Source organism: Petaurus breviceps, unplaced genomic scaffold, assembly GCF_028583685.1.
Source record: "Petaurus breviceps papuanus isolate PSGF00001 unplaced genomic scaffold, PetGlider_PUasm1.0 173, whole genome shotgun sequence".
Lineage (NCBI taxonomy): Eukaryota > Metazoa > Chordata > Mammalia > Diprotodontia > Petauridae > Petaurus > Petaurus breviceps.
Window position 1 is genome coordinate 18,488,075 of NW_027185759.1, and position 19,328 is coordinate 18,507,402.

General features: G+C 44.6%; 1 protein-coding gene across 2 annotated transcripts in view; it reads left to right on the forward strand.

Annotated features, from left to right (window-relative positions):
* The first annotated feature begins 4,832 nt into the window (after positions 1-4,832).
* MLF1 (myeloid leukemia factor 1) overlaps positions 4,833-19,328 on the forward strand; it is a 68,367-nt gene continuing 53,871 nt past the window's right edge. For both annotated transcript variants that reach the window (XM_069083466.1, XM_069083467.1), the window contains exon 1: positions 4,833-4,836. The gene's annotated coding sequence lies outside the window, so the exon portion shown is untranslated. The remainder of the gene's footprint in view (positions 4,837-19,328) is intronic.

Genomic DNA, 19,328 nt, shown 5'->3' on the forward strand with positions numbered 1-19,328 from the left:
AGAAAACTGAACTGGAAAGGCTACAGGAGCCCTGGAGCAGTGGACACACCCAGTGAATTCCATCATTCAGGTCCCTTGGCTTCAAGTACTCACAACCCTACATGTGCTAAAAGCAGATTTCATTCTCTGTCTGAACTGAGGACTCGTTGCTCTCTGGGCGGAAGAGCCCATTTACTCCTGGGCATTTTCTTGGTCTGTTTTAATCCTTATGTGTTTACTCTTTGCCTAGATAATGGGTTTACTCCGATTCCCTATTCAAGGTGTTCTTTTGTGTAAGCAGCTAGTGTGGGGAGAGAGTTAAGCTGCTTGAGTAGAGTCGTGTTGATCCCTGGCCTCCAAAGTATGAGACCCCTGAGCTACCAGTATTTGAGGTGTGGGGAAGCCCAAGGTGAGGAAACCAAGGGAAAGGAACAAGTTCCCGGCTTCTTGTGGCTGGCTCCGTCACTTCTCCCAATCACCATCTCTTCTGGAGTGGGATTGGGCAGATACCAGAAGAGATATTTGTTTGTGCCACACAAACCAAACCATTGTTTTAATGGCATGGCCCAACCATGAACATATATCTAACCTCTATATAAACGTATGTGCATGTTTATATACACGGGTGCATGTATGTAGGTATATATGTGTATTTATATACATACATATATATATAGTCATTTCAGTTGGAGCAGTGACGGGTGGGGGGGGCAGGGAGATCACTAAAAGCATCATGGACAAGGAGGGAAGAGATCTAGCAAGACTGGAAAGGAGGAGGGAGTGCTTTCCAGGTATGGGTGAGGGCAAGCCTGTGCACAGATATAAAGGCCAATGGAATGCCATGTGGTTGGAAAAGCAGCAGTAAGTTAAAACAGTGTTTGTCACTAATTTCCACTAAAGTTGATGGTTCAACAAACTTTCAAATAAGTAGGATGGTGAGCAAATTGATAAGATAGCATCAATTAGTTTCTTCAACTTATTTGCATGCAAACTGGGGAGATTATATCAAGGGAAACCATTTAATGATTGGAGAAGAGGATTAAATCACTATGCAACCACAGGAAAATAGCTTGATTACAAAGAAGATCCCTTTGAATTTGACACAGTTTGAGAAAATCACTCTCACATGACTAGCAACGGCCTGGGTGATGGCTGAGGAGCAATGGGAACCAGTGGAGTTTAAGTGACCCCAGGGAAACACACGAATAATTTAAATCACAGCACATTGGCAGTGGATGGACCTTTAGGAGCCTCATCTTTCACATGAGAAAACTGGGGCAGTAGAGGTGATGTGATTAGCCCAGGACTAGATAGCTAGTTAGTGGAAAACTTTGAATCTAGACATCCTGATTCCCAACACAATACTCTTTCCATTTCAGAACATAAGCTACCCAACCAAGAAACCAAAGCCTAGACTTCCATGTAACAGAGATGCCCCCCACAGACACAGTACCAGCTGCTTAGCTAAATTAACAAAGGCATTTGGGCTTCTAAGTCTCAGTGGGCACATCACACCAAATCATCAGGCACTGCCTCCCACTTCAGTTTGGGAGTCTTGTTGAATCTACCTCTCACAACATTTCTTAAACCCATCTTTCCCCTCAGAGGGCCACCCCCCTGCTTAAGATCTGTATCACCTCTTTCCTGGATGTCTGAAATAGTCTCTGAAATGGTCTCCCTGATTCTAGTCTTTCCATTCTCCAGGGGATTCTCCACATAGCTGCTAAAATGATCTTCTTAAGGCACAAGTCTAACAGTGTCCCTTATCTGCTCAGTAAACACCAGCAGCTCCCCCATTGCTTCTAGAATCAACTACAAACTCTTATTTGGCACCTGACCACATCCTACCTTTTTACCCTTCATATATAGGACTCTCCTTACATTCTAGAATCTGGCCAGACCGACATTCCTGTGATTTCTCATGCACAAAATCTTATTTTCCTCTCTGTGCCTTGGCAGAGGCTATCCCCTGCAACTGGAATGCAATTCCACACCTTCCTCCCCTCCGCCTTTTGGAACTTCCTTCAGAGCTCTGCTCCTGTGCCAGCTCTTATGTCTCCCCCCACAAAACCACCTTCTATCTATATCTATTTTATATGCACTTATCTCCAATATCACATAAGCCCCCAGAGGGCAAGGCCTCCTTCATTTTTATCTTTGCATACAAATCCTACTCAAGGAAGTCTTTCTTTGAAAATAGGAGTATACCTGTCATACAGAATAAAAATAGATCTGTTTATTGTATTGGAAAAATGTTGAATTAAAGTCACACATGCTCAACGTTATTCATCAAAATGCAGAGTATTTCCATAAGATACCTATTTTGCATGAGAAACTTGGGTTGAAAAACTTTCAGTCATAAACCACACACACACACCATAGTCAGATGCAAAGACACATATATAAGAGAGATGAATGCCACTGGTTCATTGGAGAGAGGAGAAAGAGAGATAAAGGATTGGTTGGTTGGTTGGTTCATTCTCAGAGAGGATCAAAATGACATCACTATGTTGGGTCAGGATACAGTGTGTCTGTGACTGACTCATCAGACCAATACATGTTCTGAAGGCGCTACCACCAATTGGGCACACATAACCCCTTCCTCACACCAGGAGGTGAGCAGTATGCTTCTTTAAAAAGACCGATCAGACATCCAGAGGGCCGCTGAATCCCCCTGCTGATTCCAGTGAGAAGACAGCCCAGTGACTTGGGCTGCCTGTGGGCAGGGTTGTGACTCCAGCTCCCAGCGTATCCACACCTGCTGCTTCATCACTTGCCCATTGCCACAGGTCTTTGAGGGACATAAAAATGGCAAAATGTTATGGGTGATGTCTTTTGACTCACACATAAATTGAATTTAAGTGAGGTAAAGGTGCACAAAGTTATCGACCTCAATCTCTTCCAGAGTCATCCAAGTCCAGTGGCAGGACAAAGTCAGGATGACTAGTGATGGTCCACAATATGGTGAATGGCCTCTGTCAAATGTCATTGATATCTAACCAAGCTCTAAGTGCCCCACTGCTCTCATCTGCCCATTCCACTGGGTAAAGTCTTCCCATGCTTGGGGTAGACATCCCCTGACTCACTGATGAGTTGGAGGCCCATTGGTCACCCTCTACCTGGGTTAGCCCATCCATGAAGTGATTTACTGGGGGTGTGGCCACTGTGCCTGCTACAGTTTCTGAGAGCCACAGGTGAGAGTTGGGTGAATCAGGCAGACGCCAAAAGTGGAAAGCAGCCCTCACACCAGAGGTGCTGGTCTTCCCTGGACAGGGCGATAGCCGCACACATAGATGTCTCTGTATATATTTATACTTAGAAATATACACAGGCACACACAAATAGAGACCAGATGTCGCATACGGAAAACACACACTCAGAGTATCTATCTCTAGGAAGGCAGGAGGGAACAATAACAGTACTTTTCATCTGACAGGGCTTCATTGGAGCTCCTGGGATGGCCAAAAAGGCCAGGAATTTTATTAAGACTCTCAGCCCTCAGAGCAACTAGAGAGTGCTAAGGAAAACAAGCCAGCGGGAAGGAGGGAGGCTGGGAGAAAGACAGAGACCTAGAGACAGAAAGAGGGAGAGAGAGACGAGGGAGGGGAGGAAAATTATGGGACAAAACACCTATGGGGGGGGGGGGGGGGGGGGGGGGGGGGGGGGGGGGGGGTGGGTTGCGGGGAGGAGAGGCGGAAAGAAGAGGCTGTGTCTAGGAAGGCATGAGGATTGTCCAGGGGACCCGAGGGGAAATCTGTCTATACCCCTAGTTAACAACAACAAAATGTGACTACAGATTTCGTTATTGTCCCAAGAACAAGGGATGGAGAAGAGGCAGCAGGGCAAGTGCCAAGATGCCCACGGCCGGACTGGCGTCCTGGGGAATGACTGGCCGGGGTGGCAGCAGGGGTGGGGGCTCAGAGGCGGCCCCCGCTTGGTGAATTGCTGACGCCCATTGGGCGACTTCCTTTAAGTCATCAAGGAGAGAAGGAGAGGCTCCAGGCTTCTGTTTCAGAAGCATTCCCAAATAAACGTGCATCGTCACACCCAACCACGCCGCGCCACGGGGCATTCACGCTTACCAGGATATCGCTTCCCTGGGCTCGAGCTTGCACAGCTGACACCGAGTTTTAGAAACGCGCTGATGCGTGTGACTTACCGCGGTCCAAAAGCTCGGGACTGCGCGCCGGGTCCTCACTCCCATAGTAGGCTGTTGTTGCTTAAGGACGTGCTTTGTGGCTCTGTGTCTGCACCTTCTGCTGCTGCTCGGTGTGTCTCCCCCGTTAGGACCTGAGCTCTTTGCCAGTGGGGAGCATTTCCCTTTTCTCTCTGTGTATGCCCTGTCCAGCCTTCCCACCTCCCGGGCTCCTGCCTTCTCCTCCCCGTCCTCAGTCCTCCACACCCACCCTCCATCTCCCACCTCCGGAGGTGTTCTCTGGCCCCCTCGCCCCCATGCCTGCAGCTCTCCTCCATCTCCCTCCGCCCAGCTTCCCTGGCTTCCTTCAGACCCCAACAGAAGTCCCGCGTGCTACTGGAAGTCTTGCGCAGCCTTCCATCCCCGTCCCGCCGCCGAGATCCTTTCCAGCTGCCCAGTCTGTGGCTTGGGCTGTTTGCTTGTGTCTCCCCTTTACTCGGAACCCCTCCGAAGCCGGGGCTGTTCCAGCCTTTTTTAGTATCGCCAGGGCTTGGCACAGTACCTAACACGTTCAGTAAGTGCTTAATAAATGCTTGGTGACAACATAGGAGGCACTCAATAAATACATGTTGACTGATGCCCGTGCTGGGCATGTAGTAAGTTCTCAATCAGTGCTAGCAGATAACAAGGTCTGTACATTGGTAATTACTGGGTACATGGGGAAAGGGTCCTGCTGACAGTAACCCCAAATCTGTGAAAAAGCTGCCCTTTAGGGAACAAGGCTTTTGCTACTGTTTGGCCTGAATCTGCCATTTCCATCAGTATAGAGGAACTTCCAGTGTGGAGTCCTTCTCCACTCCTGCAAAGCAGCAGCTGGCCTTTAATTGGCAGTTTTAGAGAACTGTTTGAAGCCCTAAGTGGAGTGAGAATGGAATAAGCATTTATTAAAGACCTACTATGCACCAGACATGCACTGTGCTAAGTACTCTACAAATATTGATGTCATTTGATCCTCACAACAACCCTGGGAGGTCAGTGCTATTATCAGCCTCATTTTCCAGTTGAGAAAACTGAGGCAGATGGAGGTTGTGACTTGCCCAGGGTCACACAGCTAGTGAGTGTCTGAGGCTGGATTTGAACTCCAATCTTTCTGACTTCAGGCCCAGTGCTCTCCACTGAGCCACCTCAGGTGGTAAATGACCTGTTCAGGATCACTCAGGGTGTATGTGTGAGAGGCAGGTTGTAAACCCAGATCTTCTGGACTGCAAGCCCAACACTGCTACCATAAGCTGGATCTCAACAAGGTTTTCTACCAAAGGAAATGTTTAGTACAATAATTAAAAGCAAGACTTTGCCAAGGTTTCTGCTTTTCCTTGTCCTAGAATTACAGGAACCAAGACCCTGACAGTTGGTACAACCCACTGTGTGTTCCCCAGCTTGGCCTTTGCTCCCAGGTCTGTTCAGTTATGGCAGACCAGCTTTGGATACAGTAAGGATCATTGTGTGAAGAGTCAGCAGTGCTGGTCCTCAACGATGTCCTTCCTGACATTACAGGGGCTTGCTGGTGAGGGTTCCCACTGCCATCTTGTCCTGAAGGGTCTCTCTAAGTGGACAAATCAGACACTAGGTGGAGCTCCGCCAAACAGACCTACCAGCCACTAACACAACAGCAATAAGATTAATAACTGATATTTGTGTAAGGCTTTGTGTTTTCAACCACTAAATATATATTTACATACATTGGGAAGAAGGCTAGGCCTGGGTTCGAATCCTGATTCTGTGCCATCAGTCAATTCACTTCTTCTCTCTGGGGCCTTCATTTCATTATATGTAAAATGAGAATGTTGATCTATATGACCCCTAAGGTCCCTTACAGTTCTCAGTTTCCAATCCTACAACCCTGGGAACTAGGTTTTACAAGGTGTGTTATCCCCATTTTACAGATGAACAAATAAGGGCCAAGAGAGTTTAAATCACACCACTAGTAAATACTGGAGGCAGGGTTTGAACCCAGATCTCTCATGATTCCAAGTTCAGCGCTCTGCCCCAGTAGCACTTCACTTGGAATGACCATTAGCTCTATGCCCCATAAAGGGCCTGGTGACAGACAGGCTACCCACATCACTCCCTGTGGAGTCAGATCAGCCTGCTGACAGCCGCAAATTAGATGGAATCAGCCACACCACCCAAATGATGAAGAATTGAGGAGATAAATTAATCCCCAATGGAAATCACTGTGGATCTCATTAGTTCAAGAATAACATACCTTAAGACTTTAATTAAAAATAATATTTACTCCAAAGAAATGAGAGTTGGCAGGTTTCTGCAGAATCCATAATCTCAGTTATGCAAAATTTTCTTATATGAAGGCAGACATCATTAATCTCACTGGCGATGCCCTCCAGACTGACAGTCCTTATAGCATCGGAGTGATTTCCTGCAGATGCCTTTTTATCTGCACAAAAGAACCATAACTCATGCAGACACAGAGCCTGAAAAGGTCTGAGCAATTAGAGACATCACCCTGCGCAAGATGCTGGTGCTTTATCACTGGAGAGCTCTGGTAATGAGTTTATTCCTTAATGGAGCCCCACATCTCAGTTCTATCCCCCCAAATTAACAGCAGCTACAAACCCTCTTCTTTCTCCTGGTAAAGGAACATACACTGTCAGCATGTCCTCCAGTAACTCTGGAAGAAGCCGCTGCCTCTAGAGTTCAAGTCATTTACGGGTTGACTATACTTCTGCTAGACTATAAGTTCCTCAAGGGCTGGGACTGTATCTTAGAAGGATCAGAGACTCAGAAGGGTCCTTGGAGATCATCAAAGCCACCCCCCTCCCCATTTCACAGATGAGGAAACTGAGGTCTAGAAAAGGGAAATGAGATTCCCAAGGTCACCCAGGTACTCAGTGACAGAGCTAAGATTTGAACTCAGGTCCTCTGGAAATCCAATACCCATGCCTCCATAATTCTGGCAATCGCCTGGGCCCATAAAACACTGCTGCCCTCACCTCAACCCAGAGGAGCCAGTGGGGAAAACTTAGTGCCCTGCCCAGTCCCCAACCATGCTGTTCCTGGCTATTATCCTGCAGCTGCACCCAGCCCCACTCCCAGACTGAGCACTCCAATCCATTGCCCCTCATTACCCTTCTTATGATTAGCATACTGCTAACACCTGTTACTCTCCCTATCCCTATGCTACTTAATCATCAGTTATGCAAGAGTAAATTACTCCCATAGATGGTGGAGTAAAAGCAGGAACTTGGCTTGAGCTCCTGCTCCAACCAATCCAATAAACCTATAAAATATGACTCTGAACAAATTTGAGAGCTACAGAACTCATAAAGTGACAGAGAGAAACAAATCTCCCACTGAAGGGAGCCTGGCAGGCCAACAGGAAGGGTCTATGCACCAAGCTGGGAGCTGAGCCCAGTCCCGCATGAGCCACGCCAAGCCTGGGGTGTCCCCAACCAGTGGCCCAGACCAGCCAGAGCAGACTTCAGGAGAGTGAATCACCAGCACCTGGGGTGGTTTCCAGACTTCTCAAACCATAAAGGGCAAAGAGAAAGTAAAAGGTCAGTAGGGAACTCTGCTGGAACTGGGTGAGAGAAGAGTGCAATCCAGTCCCTGCCCCCTGGGTGAGATGTGGCTGCCTCTGGAGCTCCTGGCCTGCAGATCATAGGGGGACCAAGTGACCATTCAGAGGGTATTTTATTATTTAAATATTACAAGCTGTCAGGAAGAAACAATTTGAGTATTGTGGAAACACAATCAGGATGACACAAGATCTAGCAGCTTCTACATTAAGGAATCAAAGAGCTTGGAATATGATATTCCAGATGTCAAAGGAGCTAGGATTAAAATTAAGAATCACCTACCCAGCAGAATTGAGTATAATGCTTCAGTGGAAACCATGGTAATTCAATGTAATAGAGGACTTTCGAGCATTCTTGATGAAAAAACCAGAGTTGAACAGGAAATTTGACTTTCAAATACAAGAGAGGCATGAGAAGGTAAACAGGAAAAAGAAATCATAAGGAGCTTATTAAAGTTGAATTATTTACATTCCTACATGGGAAAATTACAATTGTAACTCATGAGACTTTTCTCAGTATGAGGATAGTTGAAGTGAATATATATGTAAATATATATATATGTATGTATGTATATATAGGAGGATGTATATGTGTATAAATATATGTGAGTATGTGTATATGTGTGTACATGTATACATAGACAGAGGGCACAGGTTCAGTTGAATATGAAGGGATTATATCTAAAAAGTAAAATTAAGAGGTGAGAGAAGAATGTAATGGGAGAAGAAGAAAGGAAGGGATAGAATAGGGTAAATTATCTCATATAAAAGAGGCAGTAGGAAACTGTTAAAATGGAGGGAAAGACCAGGAAGGTGAAAGGGAATGGGACAACCTTATTCTCATTGAATTTGGCTTAAGGAGGGAATAACATACACACTCAATTGGGCATCTTACCCTACAGGAAAATAGGGGGGAAGGGGATAAGAGGGGGGATGATAGAAGGGAGGGCATATTGGAGGAGAGGGTGGTCAGAAGCAAACCCTTTTGAAAACCAACAGGGTCAAAGGAGAAAATAGAGTAAGTGTGGGGTGGGACAAGATGGAGGGAAATATAGTTAGTCTTTCACAATATAACTACTATGGAAACGTTTTGTGTAACTACACATGTACAACCTATTTTGAATTGCATGTCCTCCCATTGGGGGTGGGTAAGTGTAATACCAAGCAAAGGCAACTTCCCAAGGTTCAAAATACCAGCATAGGTGCTCTCCATTTTATTCAGTGATTAAATTAAGAACAGAGAGAATCAACATATAGCATAATTCAAAATGCAGCATTCAATAATCTCCAAGTACTACCCCACTCCTGGATATTACATTCATTTAATCAGTCACAAAGTCCCTCTTCTAAATACTACTCCACCTCTAGGCTGTACATTCATTTAGTCCATCACAAAGCCCCTCTTCTCAAATGGAGATTAGTTTCCAATCATAAGTAAAGTACATTCATTTGTTCAATCACAGAACACAAAAAGGTCAAAAGTTCCCCACTCTTGGATCACAATTGAATCTACCCCAGAGTTACAACAAGCTTAAGCACAGCTTTTAATACCCAAAGAGAGGTCTTTTCTTCATCTTGACACGAGGCAAGTTCTCAGCAATCTTTGTTCCTGGGGAGACAAAGCTTAGCAAGGCCACAAGATACATTGCCAGTGTCTTCATTAATTCATTCTCTGTCTGCAGAACAGTCCTAGGACCCTTGAAAACATTAGCAAAACCCTCTTCCAGGATTCTGTAAACATACAACAAGAAAATCCTTCTTCAGGGCTTCTGAACCAATAGCAAGGTTCCAAGACCTCTGCAATAACAGGACTGTCCTTCACCAGTGGACAAATCTGACAAAACAACATCAAAACAAAGTACCAGCATAACAGCCATGTCTCCTCAGTACTTGGCAGCTCTCAAAAGTCCTGGGCAATTCAAAGTGGCCCTTAGCAATCCTCTCAGTCTCTCTCTGCCTCCAAGATGCTGCTTCCAAAAAGTTCTTCTGCCTCTTTCTTTTCTTGTGTCTCTCTAAATTTACATCACCAGCTCCTCCCAGTTCAGCCCTCTCTTTTCACATCAACAAGTCCATCCCACAAGTGGGATTCACAAGCTCTGGGTTTTAACGCAATCAGTTTGAAAACCAAGCCAATACAGGGGGATCTTTATATTCTATTACTATTACAGTAAGGAGGGAAGAAGGGAAAGAATCTGGAAATCAAAGTTTTAAAAACAAATGTTTAAAAAAGTTATTTTGACATGCAACTGGGAAATAGGATATACAGGCACTGAGGTATAGAAATCCATCCTGCCCTACTAGAAAGTTGGGGGAGGATATAGGAGAGAACAGATTGGGGGATGGGGTATTCAGTAGGCTCACTATCTTGAGGTGGGGGTAGGGGAAAGATGGAGAGAAAATTTGTAACTCAAAATCTTGTGGAAATGAATGTTGAAAACTAAAAATCAAAAAATAAATTGGAAAAAATAAAAATAAACATTAAAAAAATTCAGACAACAGAAGACAGTTCAGAAGGAACCACAGACAAGAAGGACAAGTTTTGAAATGATTATGTGGAATTTTGTAAATACTTTAAAAACTTCACTAAAATGTAGAGCCTTGGTTTCATGTATAATTATCTTTAAATGTTCTGTTGTATATAAGGAAATACTCTTTTTGTTAACTTCAGCATAATAAATAAAAAACATTTTTTAAAAAAGAGTAAATTACCCTCCAAAATGGTGCCTCTTGTTCCCCAACTTGATCTTTTTCATCCCTACCTTACTCTTAACCTATTTCAACTCTACCTACGCTTCCCACTGTGCTCTCAGAAATTCCTCGACCATAATGATAAAACTTTCCTTCATTCCATGCTTCTTAATTTCTTCTTTTTTTATCTACTTGCACTGACCAAGACCTGGCTTCCTCCAGATGACCCAGCATCCCTGACCATCCTCTCTATCAGTGGCTGTGCCTTCCCTTGCCACTCCACCAGTCACACACATACACACACACACACACACACACACACACACACACTAACCCTGGAGAGAGTCCTTGCTCCCCCCTCCCACAGCTTCTAGACTCTTCCATTGTCATCCTCACTCAGCAACCTCTTCTCCACTAAAGTTCACTCTATTAAATTTTTTCACCCTGTACAGATCATGGTGGTTGTTGTCCGCCAGCTCCCTGGTCATTCTGTCTCCTTTCTCAAGAAACTCAGCACAGGCTCATAATCTTCCTCTCCTTCCTCATTTCTTCCCTCATATTAGGAGACATAAGCTTTCATGTTGATGCCTCCAATGCCCTGACCTCCCAGGTCCCTGATATCCTCAGACCCAATGACCTGCTCTCACCATCACCCATAAGTGTTCCCCTTCCTTACTGAAAACCTCTGACCTTTCTGTATCTGATCTGAATCTCACATCATTCCATCTCTCCCTCTGCCTTAGCCCCTCTTAAACATGGTCTCCATCCTCATGGGGATCTCCAATCTCTCCACCCCTTAGTACATTCTCAGGCCATTATCTCTCCTCTAAGTTTTTTCTTCCTTCCCAACCTTGCCCCTAAATAATTAACCAATTAACTCCATCCTGTCCAACTCTCAAATTCTTGTCCCATTGCTGCTCATCTCTTGCCAAACTCAATTCCTTGATCCGTGTTCACCATCTTCCTTCTTGGCTCATAAGCTGTTCAGCCAACCTGAAGGAAGCTGTGTGATCGTTAACCTCCCTCACTGAGTCCCTGTCATATTCCCCACAGAAGCTATTCCAAACCACTTCTCTCCTCATCTCCCACACCTCCCTCTTCCCCCTCAGCTTAGGTTCTCACCTCTTACTCTACAGAGAAAATTGGGGCCATTCATCATGAGCTCTGTGTTCTCCTCTTTTCTTGATTGAAGAATACTTAACCACCATCTCCTACTCTCTCTTCCTTTCCTCCAGTCTCTGATGAGTGGAGCCACATAAAACCCAGAGAAGAGAATGTATCCAGGAGCAGAGGATAAATGAGTGTCCATTGCATCAGAAAAGTCAAGAAGGATGATGAGGTGACCCTTCCCCTTGCCAACACTAACTCTTCTACATGAGCCCTGGATCCCGTCTTCCCAACCATCCCAATCTCAAATCTTCAGTTTCCCTTTTTATTGATTTCTACCCTGATGTCTATAGATATTGCCAAGGACTCCTTATCCTTCAGAGCAAGAACAAAACCCACTTCATTATTCTCTACCATATCAACTTCCTTAGATCTCTTCTCCTTTCTCAGCCAAATGATTAGGGAAAAAAAAAAACCTCTTTTCACTCATTCCTTCTGCTTCTTCTCTTCTTCCCCCTTGACATCTTGCCCTCTGACTTGTGACCTGATCACTCCCCTGAAGTATCAGCTCTCCCTTCACTGCCTTTTCTTGGTTTTTGTCCTTCTTGACTTCTCCTTCTGGGCATGCTGTCTTCTCTAGGTTCTCTCTGGAATTCTCTTCTGTTCTCCTTCTCCCTGTGTGACCTCTCCTTTTCAGCCTTCTTTGCTAGTTCATCCTTATCATATCCCCTAATTGTGGATGTTCCCAGTGGCTTTGTCCTGGTCCCTCTTCTCTTTTCTTTCAACAATCTGCTTTTTATATTTTTGAGGTCCTCTTGGTGAACTCATCAGCTTCCCTTACAAATGGCAAGCCCCAGTCTCTCTTCTGACTGCTGGTTCAGTGCCACCATTTGATTATTGGACACATCTCAGACTCAGTATGTGACACACAGATCTCACACCCATCTCCCTAAAGCCAGGCCTCTTCCAAACTTTCTTATTTCTGTTGTGGGTAACAGCATTCTTCCATTCTTCCAATGTTTGTAACCTTGGCATAGTTCTCATCTCCTCAATTCATATCTTTAATCAGTTGCTAGACCTTGTGATTTTTATCCACACTATTCCTATGGGACCTTGTTTTGCTACTAATACAGATGCTGCCTTAGTTCATACCCTCAGTATCTCTTGCCCAAACTCCATGCTAATCTGTCGTCCACACAGTAGCAGCTCTGGCCATGTCACTCATGTACCTAATAAGCTGTAGTGGCTTCTGGTTTCCTCTAGAAACATATCTGAATTCCTCTCTGGCTTTTAAAGCCCTTCACAGCCTATTCTAACCTTTTCCCAACTTTATTATACAGTATTTCGTTTCCCTCCTTCTACAGTTGAGTTAAAATGACCTTCTCACCTTTCCTCCTAGAAGACATTCCATGTCCCTTTGTGCTGTTTGACCCCTCAATCTGGAACACTCTGACCTTTCACCTCCATCTAATAGCGGCTCTCACATCTTTCAAATCCTCCCTTCTAGGTAAAGCCTTTCCCCAACTGCTGGTGCCCCCCCCCCCGCCCCGCAACTACCTTATATTCTTCTGTATGTGCTTATTTATGGAAATGTCAGCCACTTTTTTTGTCTCTGTATCCCCAGGGCCTAGAACGGTGCCTGGCCCATAATAGGCACTTAGCAAATAAGTATTAATTGATTGTGCATAGAACACCCTTAATACATGTTTACTTGAATAAATAAATAAATTGAAAAAGCGAGCAAAAAACTACAGTTTACATTTTGAAATAAGAGAGAATAATGATTTTGCTTTGAATAATGAGCTCCATACTATCATTAATTACACTAATACTGTACTAAGTATTTAGTCCCATACATCTTTCCTGGAAGACTTCTGTTTCTTAGGAAACCTAGTTTATGAATTATCGAATCATTATTAAAGCTATTACTTAAATACTGCGTGGATTTTTTATTATTTCCTTTCCAATGTTTTTAATATGGTAATTAAATTTGAGTCCAAATGAAAGGTTATCAGTCAAAAGCCCTGGAAATCAAAATCTTTTGTTGCTGCTATAGAACAGGAGTGTGTAAGCGGTTGGTTTACTGTCGGCCAACATCCCCTTAAAGGAGACTTGCTACGCTCCTTAGGGTCAGATCTATTCCATAGACCTGTCGTCAGCAGACTTCTGTAAGGTGGGCACTGCCCTTGTTTTTGAGAACCCAAGCCGAGCCCTCCCTCATCATGAAAGTTCAGGTAGCAGAACCATAGATGTAGGGTTTAGGATTAAGGGCTGGGGAAGGGACCTTAGAGATGGTAGAAGACTTTACCAGGACTACAAGGGTGATGGGGACCAGAGCCAGGATTCAAGCCAAAGTGTTCCCTGATCCCAAAGCCAGCATTCATCTCACTGCACTAAGTGTTCCTTCATTTGCTGTTTGAAGCTTTAGAAGATGGTGGGAGGAAAGTAAATAGTCATAGCAAAAACCTAGAAACAAAGGGAATGCCCGTGGACCGGGGAATGACTAAACAGATTATGGGATGTGAGTAGAATGGAGTAAATCCCATTGTTCCATAAGAAATGAGAAGAGGTAGAACTGAGATGTATGGAAAGATGTGTGGACTGACAGAGACTGAAGCAGAACCAGAAAAACAATATTTCCTGTGACTGCAACAATGGAAATGGGAATAAAGGTGGTTAAACATCTACTTAGAACCTCTTGAAATGGGCAAAGGACAAGGGTCTCCTTATGGGAGTTTTTAAGGGGCTTTCTAACCCTAAATCTGGTGCTAAGGCAGAAGCTTCGCCCCTGGTGAGTAGAAAGGGGAGTTTTTACTTAGCTAGATGGCTGTTCTGTGTCCCAAAAGAGCTTGTTGGTAGTAAATTCTGCTTGTAGCGGGAAAAAATCTGACCACATCAAGGTTCTTGGAATTGATAGATCTCTGTTCCATAATGGAGAGAAATCAACAAAAGGTTGTTTTTCCTGACACTGAGTGTGTGGAGGGCCCACTTCCTTTACAGAGCTAAAATTTAAGCCTCGGGGCTCTAAGCTAAGAGAGGGATGGTCATGGGAAAGAAGTAGCACCTCTGCTCAGGACTGCATTCGAAGCTAGAAGCAGAGAAAAGCTGCGCAATCATGGAGGAGTCCAGTGGATGGGGCCAATGCCTAGCAGAGACCATGAGACCAATGCAGCATTGCCCAGGGAAAACCAGTGGGACCACATAGCAGCAAAGATCAGAGGGCCACCTGCTAGAGATGGCGGGACATGCAGGACCAGGAGAAATCATGCCCACAGGGAGCGGCCAGGAAGGCCAGGGAGTGACCCTGAGAGAAGAGCCCGCCATGAACGTATCTCAGGTGTGTTCGGTTCTCTGACTGATGGCATGTGCATTTGTAGTGCAGGTAGTCCAGGCATAGGAAAGAAATGCCCTATTGCTGGTTTTCTGTTGCTAGCATTTCTATTGCATTTCCTAATGCAGTTTCATTAAATGTCTTTCCTTTGAACTGTGTCTTTGGAATGGCTAGTAGAAGTAAACTTATGGATTTTTTGTTGTTGTTCAATCATTTCAGTTGTTCTGACTCTTCATGGCCCCATTTGGGGTTTTCTCAGCAAAGATACTGGAGAGATTTGCCATTTTCTTCTCCATTTCATTTTACAGATGGGGAAACTGAGGCAAACCATGTTAAGTGACTTGACCAGAGTCACATAGCTAGTAAGTGTCTGAAGCCAAATTTGACCATAGGTTTTTGTTTTTACTCCAGGCCCTGCACTCTATTCACTGTACCACTTAGCTGTCCACGAATTATGGTAGTTTCAATGAATGTAGTCTCACAGAGTATCTCAAAGTTGGGTGTGGTTTTCTGGTGTGAGAAGAGAGGGTTCACTGCTCCCCCACATCATCAGTTCTCATTCAGACATTCTTCCTCACAAAGGAGGTCATCGTGAACCATGGTGTGAGCATCACTACTCCAAAGCAAAGCTGGGCCACAGTTTCAGGATTGCTATCTGGCCACATTTGGCATGCTGTTTATAAGATTCCCAGTGAGTCCCCCTACAGATGTCTCTTGACCAAACTAATTTTTCCACTGATTTTGCTCAATCAAAGGCTCAAGTCAGTGAGACTTCGTGTCTACATAGTGTCACAGAAAGTCCCGAGTTCAGTCAGAAGATCTGAGTTCAAATGCAGACTTCCTGACTTACTGCTTGTGTGATGTTGGGCCAGTCAGTGGTTTTCTCTTCTGTAAAATCAGGGAATTCAACCAAATGGTCTCAGACATCCCTTCCAGCTTTGACCCATGATCCTATGAACCCCCTGAGTCAGTTTTCTCCTTTGTTATTTCAGATCTTTTTATTTCCTACGTGTCCATTTTGTTAAGGAAGGATCCTCTCACTGGGCCAGATGCTGGTGATGTGGAGAAGGATCCCACAAGTCCCTTCACCTCACCTTCTAGGATGGAGACCAGGCTCCCCTTAGCGTGGTCACTTGGCATGCTGGAAACACTGGGCATTCAGAGCAGCCGCAGGAAGAAGCGCCAGCTCCCCACGGGCCTTGAGATTCTCAGCCTTGTTTTCTGAACTAATGGTGGACATTCAGACTTGACCTCCCAAATGCTTCTCTAAGATCTTTCTGGATTTTTTTTTTGAGCCAGGTAACTACTAGGCAACACAGGGGGTGTAGTGCTGGACCTCATGTCAGGAAGACCTGAGTTCAAATCCCACCTCAGACACTTCCTAGCTACGTGACCCTTGGCAAATCATTTAATCTCTGCCTGCCTCCGTGTCCTCATCTGCAAAATGAGAATAATAATAACACCTCCCTCCCAGGGTTGTTGTGAGGACCAAAAGGAAGCTGTCTCCATCACTTTCTCAAGTCCAGACAGTCAACAAAGTAATAAGTCAACCCCTAATTTGTAGTGTTTGCTGATTTCCAAGGCTTTGTAAAAGCTTATGCTGAAAACCGATCAATCTTGAGCCAATCAGCGGGTCAGAGCTGGCTCCAGCTTCTCAGTCTGGCCAGCTTGCCTCCTCCCCTGATCCTTCTCCCGGACATTCTCTTGCTGAAATCTGAAGTCAATCTGAGCCTGGGAACTGTTCTCCTTCTACCTTCCCTCACTCTCCCCTGCCAAGTTTTTCTCCCCAAGGCCGTGTGACATTCTTTTTAAGAGCAAACTCCTTTAAATCACCTTGGCCACACTCCTTTCCCCCTCAGCTTTGGCCCTAGCTTTTCTCCTCCTCCGGATCCTTCTCCCATAGAAGCCAGCAACAGAACTGAAATGTAACTGAGAGTCATGGGAGGTACTTGGGTTCCCAGAGCATGGAAGGTTCTGGGTCCCCCTAAAAGCGATGGCGAAATGCACACTGGGAAAACTCGGCCACAGCACGTCATAAGTGAGGATTTTCACAGGAGAGGAGGCACAAGAGGCATCATCAGAGAAAAATATATACAGAAAACAAAAAGCCAGTTGTGTAGCAAGAGCCAGAGGAAATGGATGGACAATTCATTCACTCCATTGGCATTCCTGCACTAGACTGAGGTTCCCAACATTAAATGGACTCCCCATGGCGAACTCATTGGAAGACAGGAAGGAAAGTCACATGAAATATCCCCGGAGTTTGAGTGGCCCAGAGAGCCATGCACCCCCTTCCTAACTGGGGGAAAGGACATGGCTTCCCAGTGCTATGAATGTAGGAGTCAGGGCCCTTCAGACGTTGGCACATGCCAGTAAGCTAAGTCACCACACCTGCCCTGCCAACCAGAGAAGCATTTCTAGATGAAGATGAGGTAGGCCATGCCTACCTAAGCCAAGCATGGCTGGGTTGAATAGCCTTTCTATGCTCAGTCTAAGTGAAACATCTTTAATTAACTGGACAATGGTATGAGAGAGCCTCAATTCATTCCACTATTGAACCTGTACTAAAAGCCCAGGTGTGAGCCCCCAAAAAGTACCATGCAGACAGTGAGGTCAAATGAGGCTGGGCCTCAGTAGAAGGTTAATAATATTTGTTGACTGACTGATTGATTGACCTCCCAAATTGTTCTTTCTCCTTCCTCGGATTCCTTTGTAATTACTTCTCTGTGTCCTCCAGTGCCTGGAACAGACCCTTGCATCGAGTAATGGCTTAATAAAGCTTGTCGAATTGGATTGGATCAGATTGAACAATTGAATTAATTCCCAGTTCCTTTCCTCCTTGTGTTCTTCTTCCCCCAGATTTGCACCATCAATGGGGCTAAAAGACTACTGGGATGGGCTTCATAATGAGGATTTCCTTTGCCCACTTTTTTCAAATTAAGAAAAAATTCCTCCCAGTTACAAGGTGTTCTTAACATCCAACTCTCAAAAACATCTAGGTTTATTTTTGAGAAAAGGACCAAGACTTCCCACTTCCTTAGTGTTTTCTAAAACAATCACCTTGTCCTTAGAGCAAGGCTCTCTCTGATCATTTTCAAGGTAGGATATCAACTCTGGGAGCCTTCTCGAAGATTTCAAAATGACTCGCATACTCTCTGCCCACGACCACATTAAACAGGTCTCAAGAATAGCCGGCTTTAGTGGCATTTACCAGAGACTGCTTTAAACTTTGGGACTTGAGCTCTCTTCAGCTCTGTGGTCCTAAAATCCCTCATTTATTGGAGCCACAAAAGGTTTCTTCTATCCCATACACTGAAGAAATATTTCAGGGAGTTGGCATCAAAGCAGCTCAGCTCTGTAGGGAATGCTTCTTTGTCGAGCCATTGTCCACAGGGAGACCAAAAACAACAAAAAGGGCTCGGGAATAGCTGGGCATTCACCTGTTTTCCGAAATCGAACAGCTCTCCTCCTACCTAGGATTTCTACGGCTCAGCGTAACTGGCCCCGGGCAGGCCACGTCAACAAAGAGACAATGGACAGACAATGCTGCTCATTTGAACAGTTTCCTTTGGGGAAAAATCCCAACACAATCCACTGGTTGCTTCATCATTAATGCTCTGTCTTTGAAATAATAGCCACTGTTTCCTTTTCATTTTTAATACAATGTTTTTGAAAGAGAATTCTGAAGCAATGCTGGGGACCATCCACTGGACCTGGCCAGTCTGGAGGCCTTCCTGACCATGCTTATTGATGGAAGTGTCCCCATCAGACCGTCCTTTCTCACTGGAGTCCAGTTGCATTGCTTAACAAAATGCCCATTTCTTCCAAAGTAATTTCAATAAACTTTTCTAAGGCATACTTATTTACAGATGAGAAATGTGGAAAATGCCCACACCCTTAACCTGTATTTTTTTAATTGATGAAATGAAGCCTGTTTCTTTTCTTTTCTTTTCCTTTCCTTTTCTATTCTTTTCTTTTCTTTTTTAAAAACTTCTGTAATCATAAGCTGAGTTGTAAATTGGTCCAGCTCTCCTGAACAGTAGATAAGAATCATGCTACTTTTTAAACTTTTAAATTTTACTTGTAATTGTCTATACCCTTTGACCCTGAAATGGAAATGTATCCCAAGGAGATCAAAAACAGAACGAAAGGTTCCATATACACCCAAAGGTTAGGAAATGACTAAATTAGTTTTAGTACCTGAATTAGATGAAATGTCACTGCATTGTAAGAAAGGATGAATATGAAGAATTTGGGGGACCACGGGAAGCCTCAGACAGTATGGACTACTGCCTTTCAAAGTATGCCAAATTTGGAGTCCCTGGACCTGGGTCTGAATCCTGGTTCTGAAACTTAGTACTTGTGTGACCTTGGGCAAGTAACATAATTTCCTCAGGTCTCAGGTTCCTAATTTGTAAAATGAAGGGATTGGACTGGCTAACTTCTAAGGCTTTCAGTTGTAAATCTGCTAGGTGGTTCCATGGATAGAGCAC